The sequence below is a fragment of the Lygodium microphyllum genome, chromosome 1, assembly GCF_053477565.2.
Source record: "Lygodium microphyllum isolate KBCC chromosome 1, Lygodium_microphyllum_v1.1.10, whole genome shotgun sequence".
Classification (NCBI taxonomy): domain Eukaryota; kingdom Viridiplantae; phylum Streptophyta; class Polypodiopsida; order Schizaeales; family Lygodiaceae; genus Lygodium; species Lygodium microphyllum.
In genome coordinates, this window is record NC_141135.1 from 145,335,627 (window position 1) to 145,351,406 (window position 15,780).

A 15,780-nucleotide genomic window follows, 5' to 3' on the forward strand; every position below is an offset into this window, starting at 1 on the left:
TTCTTCTCCCTACTAGAGATTCGAGGAGATACTATTGAGTTGCCAAGAGGCTAGCTATATTTTTTCACCAAGGAGTTACAATTTCTACCAAAAATAAGGGAGCATTAGGGGGGGGTCTGTATCATATTGCTCATCTTTATCGATCTAAGGGATTCGCGAGATATATGATAAGAGCTAGGACATGAGAGTGACCAGGTTTGGTAACCACGTCAAAGTCAAACTCTTGGAAAAAAGGAGCCACCTCAACATTCGGCCTTTCACATTTGTCTTATTCATTACAAAGGACAATGCCTCATGGTCCACATAAAATTTGAAGTGCTTTGAGAGTAGGTAGTGTTGGAAATTTTCCAAGGCAAACACCGTCGCAAGGCACTCTAGTTCTATCACTGTGTAGTTCCTTTCTCAATGAGTGACTTTATGGCTTGCATAGTAGATAGGTTGATTTAACTTTGTGGAGCCTTTTTGACATATGACTGCACCTAACCCTTTGATAGATGCATTAGTGTGCACATGGAATTCCTTCATCCAATTAGAAGGTTGTAGTATGGATGCTTCAATCAGACACAGCTTCAAAGTATTAAACACTTCATTACAATTTGCAGTCCATGTAAACTTTGCATCTTTCCTTGGGAGCTTATGCAAGAGGGGGCTACCTTTGTTACAAAGTGTGCAATGAATTGTCTGTAATAGTCCACATGACCAAGTAATCCCCTCAATTGTTTGAGGTTAGTTAGTGTTGTTAAAGCTACAATCTTTTCAATCTCGGGGTTTGTTGCTATCCCTTGTGCAGAGGTAATGTGGCCCAGAAGAACCCCTAAAGAGACTCCAAAGATGCATTTGTCAGGGTTGAGAGAGAGATCCTATACTCTCAACATCTGTCAAAGTAGTTCTCCAAGTTATCCCCAATGCTCATGGATTAGGCTATAGATATAAAAGTCATCTAAATATACATCAATGAAATCATGCAAATGATTTTGGAATGCGGCCATCATCACTCTTTGAAAGGTAACAAGAGCATTATAGAGCCCAAATGATATCACTTTGTAAGCATAGGTTCCCTATTCTATTGTGAAGATTTTTTTGGATCGATCTTCTTCTGCTATCTAGACTTAATTATATCCACTAAATCCATCCAAGAGGGAATAGTGCTCATATCTAGTAACTGTGTCCAATAGTTGGTCTATGAAAGAAATAGGAAAATGATCCTTCCTAGTCTTAGAGTTTAACTTTTGGAATTCCATACATATTTGCAGCTTTCCATTCTTCCTTAGGTACTACCATGATGGGCGAAAACCATTCACTATTGGCCACTAGATAGATAAACTCAGCTTCAAGGAGCTTCAACAATTTGGCTTTTACCAAGTGGAGTAATTTGGATTCATGCACCTCTATCTTTGCTTCACAGGTTTGGTATCGGGTTTGAGGTCAATGTGATGCTAACACACCATGGGATCAATCCCCTTTAGATCTTTATATGACCATACAACACATCCAAGTTCTCCTTCAATAAGTAATGTAGGACCAACAGATCCTCTTTTGGAAGACTGATACCCACCTTTAGGTGACGTTTAGTACCATCTATTTTCACAAAAGTTAATTGCTTTTCACCTTTCACTTCACAGATGAAGGTTCCATGAATTGCTTCTAGATATAGATCCGACTCCTTTAAGGGATGGCCTCCTTGTTTAATGCTCGACTAGAAGCAGTTTCTTCTTTTCATGGGAGCTTGGTGGACTCATTGGGATGCTAAAATGGTGTCATGGTTGCTTCAAATTTTATAGGAGAGTTACTTATCTCTTGACTTGAAGACTCATCATTTCTAAGGATGCCTCCAAGAACGTCATACAACATGAACCATCTGAATTTCATTTGGATTGTAGGACTAATTGTTGGTAAAGTGCATCATCATCATTCTTTCTTAAGAAGGGGAAATTAGGGTGACAAGAGACACTACTGAAGGAAGGCTTATTCAGCTTAATCCATTGCTTATGGATATTTTACCTATAATGCGATGCATTTACTAATCCAAGAGGTACCACTTTCAAACTATCCAATATCATGGGGCTAAAACTTCATCCTCATTATTATTCTCCTCTAGTTGTATAGCTTCTTCCATGTTGCTTTCATTGTCTTTGTCTTGACTTTCATCCTTGCCTTCGACAAACTCTGTCTTGGCCTCTGTCCAAGAAAAATAGACTCTCTGTTGTATCCTCTGCTTCTGCCTTTTTCTCTGCTTAAGTCTCTATCTCTGCTATGGCCATGTAATACAAAGAACAGTAAATCCATGCCTCTATCTCACTATCAGAGGTCATTCCCAGTTCAGGTAGTAGGTATTCACCCAACCATCGACAAGGACTTTGCTTCTTTTGGGAGTTGGCTTACAATGTCCATTGTTAGGGACAATGCCTCTTTTTTCTTGGGAAAGATCTATTGGACAACTTCTTCATCTATTGATGTACCATTTGTAACTTTGTTAATAGAGGAGTCCATTAAGACTTCAATAGAGGTGGATCCATTACCTTGACTACCACCTTATTGGGTCATTTTCCTAGGATTAGGGTTCCCTTGAACCAATATATTAGTGCTTTCACTTCAAAAAGCCATGGTCTTTCTAGCAACATAGGGTATGAGATCCCGCAAGAGTTTAGTTTTACCACTGAATAAGTCATCCAATAGTCTCATCTTATGAGAGATGTCTTCATATATGGGAGAATATCCAAGGGCTTAATTATGCTCTGATCTACTAGTCTGCTAAGCCATTGTGTAAGCTGCATGGGCCTACAAGCCTAGATCCTTCATTATCACATATGTCATTATGTTCATTGATGAATTTCCATCAATCAATGCATCTGCTATAAAACATCCTTCAATCCAAACACCAATCTTTAGGGCACCAGGATCTAGGAAGGCATTAGCCACACCGACTTCTTTCACAGGTGTTGGGTCTTTATTAGACCTAGTGACAAAGTTAGAAGCAATATTAGGCCTCACCTTCTTATCAATATACTTTTAAATTTATTTGGACAACTAGGAGACAACATCAGTAACAACAGTCAGAATGTTAGGTTTGGTTTGAAGGTGTGTAGATATTTGACCAAGTCATACTCTTTAATAGGATTCATGGGCTTCTCCAATTGGCTAGAGAATGGGAAAACACTCACTTTTATCTTTCATCTTTCTTCTGGCAGTAGGAACATCTGAATTTCTTCTATCACTAAGGGTTCTTCTACATCCTCTATCTCTTGGACCTCTAGTCCTATCTCTGTAATTGTCCTTGTCTCCTTCTCTGGTACTAGGCTGCTCTGTTCTGTACTATTTTGTTTCTCTTTTGGAAGATTGAACTTCACCTTTTGACAAAGGAAATGTCCTCTTTTAGAACTATGGTTCTCTTTTCTTAGCATGCATTATTGCGGCAACTTCCAATTCCACCAAGTCGGAGGTAGGCTCTTGGGTCTTCTATTAGCTATCAGTGATGTTGGCTTTCATAGGAGAGAGCTAGGTTCGGACAGTCTTTTGTAGTGTGGCATTCTCCTTTGGATTGGCTACATAAGGTGAAAGGAGCTACAAGCTCAACCCCCGAGACCTACGGACTACTTATTGGTCAAGCATTTCAAGCCGAGTGGCCATGGCTACCTCTCACATAGCCGACGTGCCCTCCCTATCTATGGGGTGTAGTGAGCTTACCTTGATGCCCGATCGAGTACCCTCCTCTCTTGTGCATGCCGATAGCTCCACGATCCTTGAGGAAAGCTCAAGCAACCTCAATCCCTCTCCAACAAGCTCCATCCTCCATAGCCGCACGAGACAAGAGAAGAGTAGAGAAGAGAAGAAGATGAAGAGAGGAGATGGGGAGCTTATTCTCCTCGGTCCCTCACTCTCACACACTTACTCCCTCACTCCCTCTCTCAAGCACAAGCAAGAAGGAAAGAAGAAGAGAAGAAGAAGAAGAAGCTTTTTGCCACACACAAGAATGAGCCTCTCATTCACTTTTCAAGTTTATATACATGCCCTACTTCACACGGGTGGTCATCCTCAATTTTTACATGGCCGGCCATGGCCTAGGCCCTTTTTCTCCATTCTTTCACTTCCTAGCTAGTCCTATCGCCCTTCAAAGTTTACAATTTGCACAGGAGGGAGACTGGATCTCTTTTACAATGATTTGAGAGCGCCTTTGCATTTAAAGGTGTGTTTTTTTGCTTTTAACTCCTCCAGACTTTGGCGGATGCACCTTGGACTTTTGATAGTTGTTCCCATGCTTTTGGATTTTTTTCGAACTTATTATTCTTCTGGGCATCTTCTCCATGTCTTCCCTATTCCTTTTCTTGCTTCTCGGATTTTGTTATTTTCTTGCTTTTTTCGTGTTGTTGGTGTTGCAGTAAACATTAACCCCTCCTAGCTGAGTGCCAGTCCCATGGCACTAATGGGTGGTACCTTAGAAGGTGGTAGTGTTGGTGGCCGGGTGGCCTTTTGAGTTTGTATACATGCCCTTGTCGAGGATGGTGTTGATTCATCCTTGAAATTGAAAATGGTGTTGAATTGGGTCCCTTTGGAAAGGTGTCTTGACAAAGATCTGCTTTGCCTTGACAAAGATCTACCCTTGAAATTGAAAATGGTGTTGGGGTGGATCCATTGGTTGATGTGCTTTCTCCTTGATACAGCCTAATCTTAACCTGCAAGGCAAAGTTGTGCACTTCCTAAGGGGTGTGTCTACCTCTTCGTGGTGCATGTAGTGCACATGGCAGTGGATCTGGGAGTTAGGTCGAACCTTGGGCAAGCCCACGGTGTTGTCCCACACTTGAGGACCCAGTTCATGCATTGTCATGGGTGCGGTGCAAAGCTTAGGGTGGTAGGTCTGGTAGTCCTACCCTTGATGTGCCCTAAGCTGAGGTGGGGAAGGGGCTAAATGGAAACCCTAGGTGCAGTGAATGTGGCACTCAAGATGTTTCATGGAGAGCTCAAACCTTTGCTTTTCTCTTTCTTGCACCTTTTTGTCCTCTAGTGCCGTCTTTCTTTTCATTCCTGGTACTAGCCTTTTTTCTTTTTCTTTTTTATATTTCTTTCTCCCTCTCTCTTTTTTGTTTTCTCTTTTTTTTTTTTTTTGGGATGACTTATTGATCATGGCTATGATTTGAATACAAAAAGAGTTCTTATGTTGTATTCCTTTCATCCTCGGATGGTCCACGAGGTGGCCTTAGGCACTTAGTCAAAAATGCGCAGCTTTGCAGATATTCTTTGATGCTAGCTCTTACCTTCAGAGGTGTTGATGATAAAAAGGGATGGTCACACCTCGTGAAGTGGGTATCGCTCATGTCCTCTAGGATTTTTGTGCAGAAGGAGGGGAGTAAGGTCGCCCTCATCATGAGCCTAGCCATGGCATGACTATCGATGCATAAGTTGATATAAAAAAAGAGCAGGGGAAGGTGGGCTTCCTCAGCTACAGGCTTTTGCTTAAGCAAGAACTTAATGATCCTAAGGTAATTACATGTCACTATAAATGCCGGGTCTATACATGAGGAGAAATCCTCGATGAAGTAGTTGATGGATGGAAGGATATACTCCAATCGAAAAACCAAGCATCCCTCGGGAGTCCGTGCATTGACATTGTAGATTGTTGGAAAGTCAAGGGGCCCATGCAGGTTCCTGTCATGGTCGACTCCATGTCTGCGAGGGTAAGGCATGTAGATGGGGTCATTTCACTCTCAAGCAATGAGCTGCAGAAAGCAATCTAGGCATCAAAGTTGGTATCCCAAATCCTCCTCCTCCACTTCAGCTGCGCCTTGTAGCCTTGGACGGTCTTGGGAACCTGGTTCACCTTGTCTTGCCAATAATCTACTAGTTCCTTGCCTCCATCTAGTAACTACAATGTTTCTCTCCTCTATCCATCTGTTGGTGAGATCATTAGCCATTCTGTTGATTCTTGCCACCGTCTCTAGGGGTAGAACATGATCCAAATCTCGTGGATAAGAAAATGGCAGCTCAAATGGTTGTATCTGGAACTCCTGCTATCGCCATATAGTCAACTCCTGAGACCAGTTAACGGGATGGAGATCCTCGCATATCGGCATGGGCTCTTCAGGGAGTTGTTGTGGCTGTACTCTTGCTCTCCTCTGGGCTTGCTCTGCAAGCTCTTGCCTTCTTCTTCACGCTTGTACCATGTGTTCAAGAATTTGTACCCCTTCTAGCTCTTCGGGTGGCAATTCTGGTAGGGCCGGATTGGGCTCTATGTGCTGTTCTTCCTCGAATTCTTGCTCAAAGTCCATCCCCTCTTCCGTGGCTTGCCCTACCGCTAGCTGGTCTTTAGGTGGTGGCTGTTGCACTTGTCCTTCAAACCCTAGTTCCTTGAGCTCATCAACAAAAAGGCCAACTTGCCATAGGTAACTATATTGTTGTGCCATAGTAATACCTATGCTAGTTGGAAGGGTGCGTTCTTGAAGGCCATATCTCAAGGTACAAGATGCCAATTCTAACTTCCTCTTCATCCTTTCCATTGAGTCCTCGCCTTTAACTTGGGTGACATTCAGCACTGTGCTTAAGAAGGCTTGTCTCTGAGAGTCTAAGCACACTTTGGCAGCCTCTCCTCTTGATTCTGCAAACACTCTTTCACATTCACTCACCGCCAAGCATTCTATTAGTCCATGCACTCTTTCGAAGTTGTGTTCCTCCCATTGTCGTACCTTCTCTTCCATCTTTTTCCTTCCCTCCTCCATTTCTCGAGCTAGCATCACTACCACCTGTTGTTGCTCATTCACTAAGTCTAGCATCTACGTCTTCTCCTTATTGCGGTGGTTTAGCTGCTCTTCTGGTATTTTCCTTCCTTTTTCCACAATGGTAAACTACAGTTGTGCCTCTGCAAATCTCTCTAACAGTCCTTCTCGGATCTACTCACAGCTTTCTAACTCTGCAAAATGTAGTCTTCTTTCTGTTATTGCCATAGCCATGAGAGCTTCCACATCTTTTTTTGTGTTTTCCAAGTCATCTTTCAGCTCCTGTGTGCTTCTTCCTATGGCATCCTACCTTTCTTGCTCTAGGACTTGGATCTCTCTTTCTAGTCTTCCTTGCTCCTCTATTTCATACCACGATTGGAACACTAGGGCGTCCTCTTGCTCTTGACGTTGCTCTTCTGACTCCTAGCTTTCTTCTTGCCGGTGCTTCTCCAAGCGAGTGGTCCTTTCCATTAGCTCATCATACTATTGAATCAACATTTTTTGACTCTTTAGAAGAGCTAATACATCATGTTCTTCCTCCTCCAATATTCGCCTCAAATGATCCTCACTCTCTTGAGCTTCCTTGGTCTTGGCATCCAACTGCTCTTTTAGGGACTTAAGCTCTTTTTAACGATCTGTGGCTTGCTTGGACACATTGAGCCTCAAAGCTGCCGAGGTTTCCTTTTCAATGTCTAGCTCTGCCAATGCCGCTTTCTTTTCCTCTCTGGCCTTGCTCAACTAAGTGAGGAGTTTAGCCACATATGCGTCATAGTATGCTGTTGGTGACACTGTGAGAGGGGGCGTAGTGGTTGATGCTTCCAGCTTCTGCCGCTTAGGGTCTTGTCATGATTCTACATTTGCTGCGACTGGCCTCTTTGTTCCTGCTTCAGGGGCAATCTCCACCAATTTGTTAGCCAGGAATTGTATCATTTCCATTAATTGAGACGTGTCCACAGCAGTTGGCACCAACTTCTATGTCGTGGGGGGTGTGGTTTTAGTTGGGAGTGGCACAAGGGAAGAGGAGAGGGGGTGCAGTGGGGCCTTGCTCTTTCCTACAACCATCGGGGCTGTTTCTACACTCCCACCAACACCTGCCTCATGATGGGGGCTCAGTGGGCTCATCTCTCCCCCTCCATGGGTCTCTTCCATTGACCTGTGAGTTGCCTCTGCCAAATCCGCAACTTCCTCTCCTCCTCGACTCTTCTTGACTCTTCTCTGATCCTTTCAAATTCTTCCTCTTCTCTTCTCCTTCGTTCCTCCTCCATTCTCTTGGACTCTTCTTGTGCTCTTTTCAACTCATCTTTCTCTTCCTTGCTTAACTTTTCCTTCTTCTATTTTTGGATCTTGGCAATCTTCGCCTTTCCTTATGCATTAGCTTTGGCTTGAGTGGATGGTGCTTCAGGCTCTTCTCTGTCACTAGTGGTGCATTCACTAGATTTTTCTTCCTCACAGTGCAATGGCTGGGAGGGTGCTACTATCTCTTCAATTCCTCCTGCTTCTTGGTGGCCTCGTGAATAATAGCCATCAGTACACCACCGTATCTGATGGTAGAAGCCTTGGCAGAGGACTTCTTGCGGGCTGATCTCGCTGTAGAGGTTGGGGACTCTCCTCCAGCTGCTACTACACTCGTAGCAAGGGCCTTTTGCTATTGTCTTGATGGTCTTTATGATGAATGCATTCCGATCCACTTCCTCAGAGGACCCTTCCGCTATGCTTTCCAACACCGGGACATTGATCCTATTCATCAAAGCATTGTATCTCTATCTTGAGAAGAGGGCATGGACCATCTTTGCTTGCATCTTTACTTCCGGGTTTGCGATGTTTGCCAAACTTACTCCATCCATTGTCTGCACCTCACTCCTTTTCATCCCCAACATGGCATATACGTCTCTTCTATGATGCTTCATAGCCTTGGGGGCCAAGCCAAGGGCCTTCTCCACCACTTCAGCGTTAAGCGGTACCTCCACCTGGTGGGCTGGAGCCCTAAGAGGAACACCAAGGAAAAGGAGATTCTACTACAAGAAAATCTATATTGTAACATCAACAAGCTTTCATTTCATTCTTTTGATGACCAAAACAAAGAAAACAGCAAATCTTCATGTGGCATCATAGTAGATATCTCCCAGGGATTTGATAGAATCAACCATAATCTTCAACATCTTCATAAAATACTTCAATAGAAAAAGGAAAACAAAATAATACACCATTTTTGAATGGAAATCAATCACATAGTATTTGTCTTCAATGTCTTCATAGTTCTCTCTTTCAATCTCTCATATACAGTTACATTGTTTTGATAGAATTTACTATCTCTGGCTCTCTCTCTCTCTCTATAATACATCATCTCCTCACTACAATACTCAATAATGACTCTCAATAATCTTTCTTAGGTCTTGGATGCACCTCCCAAGAGGTATGTCTGATGTGAAGAGGCACCAGAGCCACTACAATGTCTCTTCATAGCTCACTACTGTCACTATCACTTCAGTCTTCTCTTCAGTCTTTAGCAGCTGCTTCTTCCATTTGTTTTAGCTCTTTTGAACTTAGATTCATCCTTTCTAAAAGTTAAAAAACTTTTCCAAATTCACACATACTTTCTACAGAACACTTACAGAAGATCTACAGAACAGTACAGTACAGGACCAGAGCAGATACAAAATAGTTACAAAGCAGAGACAGAGGCTCTACAAAAGGTTTACAGAGGGTTACAGAAGGTCATCAAAACCTCATAACTCATACTAAAACCATTCCAAACTATAAAAAACTATTCAATAAACCTTCAAAATATTTAAATCTTCATCAATCATCAATCCATGCATTATATATATAGAAGAAAATCAGAACAAAACAGAAGCTATACAGAAGGTATACATAACCAATCAAAACCTCAACAGAACCTATCAGAACATCACAAAGATTCATATTTCCACTAAAAATGATCATGAACTTTCAAAACATAATCAATATCATTCAAAACACTCTCAAACACTTCCATTAACAACCATACATCACTCTAAATCCATAAAAAATCAATCATTCAGTCCTCAAAAACAACAAAAATCAATCAAAAATTCAATCTTTTTCCACTCTCAACATATCCCCACACTTAGAAATGAAGCGTCCTCACGACCTAAGGAAAAGAAGAATATAAGTTCATTAAAAAGCTCAATTTTATCTTCCGTAGGATCTTCAACAATCACTCTTAACCACGACCCCAACTTATCACCTGTACTCTAGAAAAAACTACTAAAGGAAAACTTCGTTATTCATTAACTCATCTGATAGACAATTGAAAGTCATAACAAATTTGTAAAGGATATAAGAGGTTCTTCTTCAGCTTTCTACCATAGGTGTTCCATCCATCATCACCATCAATAGTTTGAAAAGAGCTCTAGAACAAATTATTCAACCAGCACGAACTCATCACACATAATTAACCCACAACACAAACACTAAACACAACCATCTGAATGACACCTCCAAAAAGAGATATATATAATTAAGAATCATCCAAAATACATTGCAAAGGCATCAATGAAAGTAATCCCTTTTGAAGCTTGGGGGTTTCGAAAATGATCTATGGAGAAGGACTCATCTACAAATGTCTCTGGAGGATTTTGAAAGTATTGTAGACAGTACATCCTTTCTAGCAAAACAAGGTATTTGCTAGGTAGACATAGGGCACGAAAATATAGGACATCCAACTGTTGGGAATCAATGTTCACATTGACATTCATACAAAGCTTTGGAATGGCCTTTTGATCGTTATGGGAATGCCTATGCATATATGCTAGATACCAAGAAAAATGAGCTGTCAATCTCACTGAAGGATCTAGAGATTGTGAATATTGGTGAGCAAAATGAAGGTAATTCTGGTATGCTTGACTAGCAGTTATCCAGTCCCCTGGAATTAATGGCCAGTTAATCTGTGGTCCCATGAGAGAATGAGTCGAGCTCCATCCTCTTCTTCTCGAAATCTGTTGATCAAATCCTTCGTACTCACTAACCAACTGAGGGGGTTGAGAAATAGAAGTGGCAAGAGATGGAAGTGGAATAAGTAAAAGAGGATGAGGAGATGGGTAGGAAAAATCATAAAAGGAGGAATAAGCTAAAGAAAGAGTGGTTGAAAATTTAAGTGAATCAGTTAGGAAATGTGTCAATTGATAAACAGGAAAAGTAGAAGGTATATGGATAGATGGAGAAGGGCATGGTGGAGAAGGGGAAAAGACTCGATCTTCGATGAAAGAACAATAGGTAAATATGGGAATTTGAGGAAAGCCTTGAGGTTGGAAAAGAAGAGGTAAGATAGCTACTGAGTTGGATTGATAAAGGGAAAGATAAGTATCATAGCGATGGGCCATTTGTTGGTAGTACAATAGGCTAAGAACAAAGGGACCTAAAACAGATCGTCTCTGATAGGCATCAAAGAAGGATGAATCAAATGGATGGTTCTTGGAAAGATAAGCTAGAAGATCCACCCTTAGTTGGTTTAGTGCTTTGCACATAAGTAGAAGTTGTAGTTTGACATTGGTTCAGGACCACAGAATCAATCATTAAATGCCATGAAGTGTTAGGGTAAGTAGCCACTTTAGAAGAATAACACTAAAACATGTCATCTATCCTCAACTTCAAATAGTTGACATATAAAACAGCTTGAAAAACCACATTCTCCACATATCAAGCTAGATCTCCATCATCTGAAAATCAATAGATCACCTCATAGATACATGTAAGACAGCAACATGGTATCCGTTGTCACAGAATCTTCAAAAACCATACGGACCACTTCCGTAAGCAAATCAAAAGACCAAGCCCCACTCCAACCATCCTCTGGAAGATCCATTGTTGAAAGCTTCATATAGAATGCCAACTTTTGCAACTAATAGTGGACAAACAAAGAATGGTCCAGAGGAACATACTCCTAAAAATGCTCAAATGTAGACCATAACAAATCCATCCTGGATTGCAATCTTTCCACTTTATCTTGAAACAACGGATATAATGTGGCATGTCTCTGGAGAACTACCAAGCCCTGCTGAGAGATAGAAGGAATAATAGGAACATTGGGGCTTGGAGGAATGGACCGTGACTGTGCCAGTTGATCTTACAACTGCTTAATCTAGGGAGCTTGTGATTCCACTATACTATGAGCAGTCTGTAAAGTTAACAGTTTTTCATCTAAAAGAGTTTGAAACTCTTGAGCTTCTTTGGGCATCCTCTCTTTCTCCTCTAAGACTCTAGTGACCTCTGACTGAGCTTCTGTTAACTGAATCTTCAAAGAAGATATTTCTTCACTCTGGGTCTCAATCATTTGGATCTGCTGCTCCATCTGCTTAAATAGATCAGCAAGAGTGTCTTTAGCAGAGGCTAACTCTGAGGTTGCCTTATGTAACTAGTCTTTGGACTGCATCAATTCTTTATAAAAAGAAGGATATAACTGTTGAACACAAGCTATCACAAAAAGTTCAATAGAACTCTGGATGTCATTACAAAGGAATGGAATGGCATCTCCTGACACTAAACTATTCAGTGAAGGAACTGATATTTCCAAAGAACCCTCTCTATGTGCCCTGAATAAATTGTTGCATGTGAGGTAGGCAGGGAGGTCACCGCCAAATGTAGCAGGAACTTGTACTAAAGGAATGATTGAGGGAGTTTTATCTGCTACACGCTTCAAGCACTTCCGCTGAATGACCAATGAAGGAGGGGAATCAAGATCCTCTATGTCAATAGATTCTGACTCGTCTGAAGGTGAAGGGGGAGGTATTGGATCAGATGGAGGAGGTGGTAGCACACCCTTCTTAAGGCCTGAGTATGTCAAGAAAGCATATAAATAGGAACCATAAGTGACATTTGTGACATTCTCTCTGGTCACTTTGACAAAATGTTGGTCCATCTTTGTAAGCAGGTAAGTACTCTAATCAATGGCCACCCCTTTTAATACCATCCTAGAAGCTATGCAGAGTTCCTTGGACAAATAATGGAATGGTGTTTTGACAGGCATAAACCTATCTAGGAGGAACTGGCAGACTAACTTCCAAAGAGGATCAGTGATCATGGAAAAAGATACACCTGAAGTGTTTATCACTTTCTTGACATCCAGAATCTCTTTGGTTTGCTTCTGTAATAGCTTGAGAATCTCATCATTGGAGAATAATTGTCTCGTTGTAACAAAGGGCTCTCCTTTGTAGGGAAGAGACAAAGCCTTCCCTAAGCCTCAGGGTGTCAATACCATGGAAGCACCATGAACCAAACCCGACTTCTTATTGTATGATGCAAGAAACTCATCACACAGGGATGGATAATCTAGAATCAATGGGAGTGAAGCAGCCATGAAAGTTGTAAGTCTTGCTTTCATTATAGGCTCAAAAGCCAATAGGGAAGAATAATCCCTATTGATCAACGGAACATACTGGATAGGAGGAGGAGCATGAGACGCCATTCAGATGGAAAACACGCACACCACAAACACAGACAATCATAAAGAATCCCTACAAAACAACCAAAATAGCTATAAAAAAGAAGTCGATCAAAAGAAGGACACACACAAACGTAACTAACCAATTGACCATCCCAAACAACCCACATCCTAGAAAAAATTTGGCATGACCTCTACATATATGCGACTGAAAACTTCATGGGATGCAACAAACAGGCACCCAAGACCCCGTATTAGGCAAAAAAGAAAGAAAAACTTCAAAGCGCACCCATAATCGTAGCACATAAGCCAACAATAATACCATAAAAATCTAATCATGACCTAACCATAAGTTAGACCAACAATTTCAGCTAAGAGGACTTTACATGCCCAACCCACTAAGCGTATTTATTAAAAAGGGGAAAAAAAAGTGCAGTGAGGGGAAATGTTTTAATGAAGGGTTTATTTTAAGAAATTATTAACAATGGGTGACATTTTATTAAGTTATAAACCTTAATAAGGAAACAGTGATTCCTTCTTAAAATTTTAATTACAATTTATTAGGGTAAAAATGTGCCTTAACGGAACCCAGACTGCGATTCCCAAACTGAGGTCTCTAAATGCAAATTCATTAATTAAAAATTAATGGTGATGTGGAGCGCTTTTATGCCAGCGCATGCTTTTTGTGACGGTTAGTTGATTTTTATTAAAAATTAAAGTGCCTCTGAAGGGCACATAGCATGTGCAAAGTGAACGGCTGGTTGATTTTTAATTATTAGCAACTGTGTGTTTAGCATGAGCGCGTGTGAAAAAGTGGTGAATAAAGTTCATTTTAGCAATTAACTGTGGTTAAGAAATGACCAAAATAAATAAAGCTCAAAAAATAAATACTTGGTAGGGATGTGTATGCTGTAGACTAAAGACGCACTGAGTAGTCCCAAAGGCAAGGAATCCAATCAAAAAAGTAAAAACCATTGATTGGAAAAAATAAAACACCTTAGTGTTTTTGCGTTATTTTGATTATTTATTTATTTATTTATTTATTATTTTATTTGGTTGTTTAAAAATTATATTTTAGGTGTATTTTTATTTTGTATAATATTTTGTTTTGTTTGTTTATTTTTTATTTATTTTTTGTGTTTTTTAATAATTAAAACGGGATATATGATACATGAATATGTTGTGAAGTGTAAGAGTGAAATTTCAACAATCCAACAAGTGTCAACAATGTGTTTGAATTTATCCATGATTTTTTAGCTGATTTTTGGAATTTAAAATGAATTTTCATGAAGGAATGTATTAAAATTTAGGATTTTGGCTTCAAATAATACTTTTGACCATTTATGGAAGCATTTCCAATTCAGAAATTATTGGCAAAAGGGGCAAGGGGGTTGTGAAATTTTTTTAACTTTTTTGAAATATTTTTGAATTTTAACTAATTTTTAATGACTTTTACTCATTTTACATGTATTTTTTAAGGATTTTTGAAGTTTTGAATTTTTTGCAATTTATTTTCTAGAATTCTCACTTCAAAAAATATTGCAAACGATTTCAACAATGTTGGAAAATTTTTAGAAAATTTTTGCAATTTTTTGGGATTTAAAATGAATTTTAATAAATTTTTGAAGCTTTTTGGTGTTTTATGTGTTTTTATATTTTTTCGGGTTTGGAAATTAAAAGGTGGTACCCAAGCTGTGTGTGAATAGCAGAGGATGACTACGTGTGAACGGATGACTGCAACACACCACCGCACGGACAAGTTGAAAGCGCGTCCTCGCGCGTGAACGCTCGCTAACCACACCCGTACACACGCACACCGAGAGTGACCGCACGGCATGGGAACAAGGGAGGGAGAGGGGAGAAGGGGCTAACACGGGGGAAAATGGGGTTAGTGGAAGGAAATTAGGTTAGGATAGTAACCTAAGTTATGTAGGTTAGTGGACTAACCTAAGTGAATTAGGTTAAGTTAGTAAGTTAAGTCAATTAGATTAAGTTAGTATGTTAAGTAAATTAGGTTAGTTAGTAAGTTAAGTAAATGAGGTTAAGTTATTAAGTTAAGTGAATGAGGTTAAGTTAGTAACCTAAGTAAGGGGAAGTTAGTGGAGACTAACCAAGGGAGAAGGAAAGGGAGGAAATGTGTGGTGTTGGCAGTGGAAGAGGAGAGGAGGTTGAGGATTGTGGTGGAGGGGAAGGAGGAGGAGGCGACAGGTGGTGGAGGAGGGGAGGCAGGGCGGCGACAGGTGCTGAGGCGGAGGCGAGAAGGAAGGCACTAACGGAGGGAGGCACGACTGACAAGTGGAAGCGAAGGGAGGAGAGGCGGGGCTGAGGTGCCGAGGCGGAGGCGACTGGGGCAGGCGGCGGCGACTGGTGCAGGCGGCGGCTCAGCGACCCAGCGAGGAGAGAGAGGGGAGGAGAAAGATGAGGGAGAGGGAGGAAGGAAGAACAAGGAGGATGAGGAGGGAGTGGACGTCGCCGACAACAGGTAAGGTAGTTGCCAATTTTATAAAATAAATTGTGTAATTGTTTTTTTTTAATTAATAAAGTAAATCGTGGGTTAGTTTGTTTAGGTTAAATGAATTGGTTAGTGGAGGTGTATGGATTTGTGTTTTGTGTGGGTTTTTGTTTCTTTTGCTTTTTTTAAAAAAAATTGTGGTTTTT